Source organism: Protobothrops mucrosquamatus, unplaced genomic scaffold (assembly GCF_001527695.2).
Source record: "Protobothrops mucrosquamatus isolate PMUCROS unplaced genomic scaffold, P.Mucros_1.0 scaffold1214, whole genome shotgun sequence".
NCBI lineage: Eukaryota > Metazoa > Chordata > Lepidosauria > Squamata > Viperidae > Protobothrops > Protobothrops mucrosquamatus.
The window spans coordinates 310,604-313,069 of record NW_015387423.1 but is presented as its reverse complement, the minus strand read 5'-3'; positions in this window follow the sequence as shown (position 1 = coordinate 313,069).

Genomic DNA, 2,466 nt, shown 5'->3' with positions numbered 1-2,466 from the left:
TGGATAAGGTGAGACTAGAATTCACAATCTCCTGGTTTCACTACACCAGATGGGCTCTTTATAACATGGCACATGTGTCAGCAGAGTTTACCTGCTTACAAAATCTCCTAAGAAGGGCTGCTACCCACTTAAAAAGGTGTGAGTGGTTGACTTTGTTTCTATTTGTGTAAATACGAAAATCCGAAGCAAAGCAAAATACCGTTGAGTTTGGCAAATGGAAATCCTTCTTTCTTCCTTGAGGTGGAATAATATTGCTGCTAATCATGGCAAAATCCTTGCCCAATCAATTCAGTCGGGACCCACCCCTGGACCAATCAAAGGCTTTTAACCCAGTGCTAATTCAGGATGGGCAGGAGATAAATTGAGGTCTGCCGGTGACATCTCGGGGTGATTTAAAGCTTTCCATTGGCCGCACAAGTTTTTGACATCCGGGAAATTTATTTCCTAACAAGGACATTCAATCATTGGAGACTCCCAAGTGCAGGAGAAGGGCTGTGGAAAAAAGTTTGTTCTGTCAGCTTTCTTAAACTGGCCGTGCATTTTTGGGGGGAGGGGAGGAAAAAAAATGTTGGCATCGCCAATTCTTTTTCCGATGCCTTCTGCATGCGTGTGTGTGTGCATTTATATACATTGCACAAATTATCTGTAACAAGTTGCATTTAATGCACTATTTAGGTCGCTGGTTTGGGCCACAATAAGATCGTTTAGCGTGACTTGCTCCGTTTATATACAGCGCACTGATGATGTTACCTAGATGGGTCATGAAATGTCTGCAGAAAGCCACCAATTTCAGAGACCACCAAGGACCCTTCATTTCAACCCCAAGCTACATGCATTCTCTTCTACCTGTAACACATATGTAACATGATTAAGGAATCAAGAAGGGATTAGCTCATGATGTTACAGAGGTCAGCTCTTCTTAAGCTTCGGTACGGCTACGTGAAAATGCCCCAGTTCTTTTTTTCAATTTGACAGAAGGCTACTCTAGCCAGATAGCTGAGTATATTAGTTAATAAAAAGCAGTTCTTGGCTACTCCATCCTAGGGCAAACCGCACAGCCAAAATATCTTTTTAAATAATAATGACACTGGTCCTATGAAAAAGAAAGCAGTTTTGCTTTGCCAGAGCTAATGTATTATTATTATTATTATTATTATTATTATTATTATTATTATTATTATTATTATTATTATTATTATTATTATTATTATTATTATTATTATGTAACAGCTTGAAGCACCTCAAAGACCTACGGTTGGGCACTGAAGAAGCCAAATCCCAGTCCAAAAAAAAAATCACGGCTGCCCCATCCATGCCGTCACACGAAGGCTGGCATTTTAATTGTGTATTTATAAGATGGTTAATGGTTAGTTAATTTACCTCCCACACTATTATTGTGCTTGAAAATGATTTAATGTCTGTCGAGGGAGTTAAACAACAGGCTTAACAGCAGATGCACAGGCCCACTTATTTATTTATTTCCCTCTTCCTGCCGCTGCTGAACCCCGACTTCACACGGTTTATAGCCTGGGAGGCTTGACAAGGATACGGGCTTTCTTAATAGCTCCCACAACTGGGTTGGCACCCTTTCAACTTCCGTGGTAGCCAAAGAGGAAACGGACTATAATTTGTAAATACACCACTCCCGTGCCAGGACGAGAGGCGGTGGGCAAAACAGCAGCACAGCAGAGAAGAATCACAACCCGGTGACACAATTTTGTTTTTTTTTGTTGTCTGTTTTTGCAAAGAGGTTGGCTATGTTTGTTTGGGCCAATCTCAAAATAAAAAATGGAAGAAGCGAAGCGGCGTTTGTTAAGTGCCAAAGTTCTCGTCCCCTCGCATCTGCTAGGCCCTCTGCTACCATGCCGGGCTTCGTTCATTTTTCTTTTTAAATAATTTTGAAATGTAAACATGCCCACGTGACTGACGAGCGTTCGTTTAGTGTCCGCTCAAAGTTCGTTTAGAGTCCGCTCACTTACGATCGTTTTTCACACTTTACGACCGTGGGTCACGTGATCCAAACTCAAGACGCTTGGCAACTGGTTCGTATTTACGACGGTCGCGGCGTCCCGGGAGGGATCACGTGACGCCCTTTTGCGACCTTCGGACGAGCCAAGTCAATGGGGAAGAAGCCGGATTCGTTTTAACAACGGTGGGACCAATTTAACAACTGCAGGGATCCCTTAACAACTGATCTCTGTGCCGAAATGCATGCTACATCTTGGCTACGTCTGGCAAAACAGCGGCGTAAAAGGAGCAAGAATCACGAAATACACTTTGCATGTGGAAACGAGGCACCGCAAGAGAAGTTCCTAGGAACCGAATCCATTCCTAGCAACCTCGTCACAAACCATCTTATTATACGGGGCTCACAGGAAGACTCAGGAGAGTAAAGCGTCCTGATTACCGAGAGTAAATTGGAACCTGAAAAATAATCTCTATTTTCCTTACTGTGCTCTCAAAATT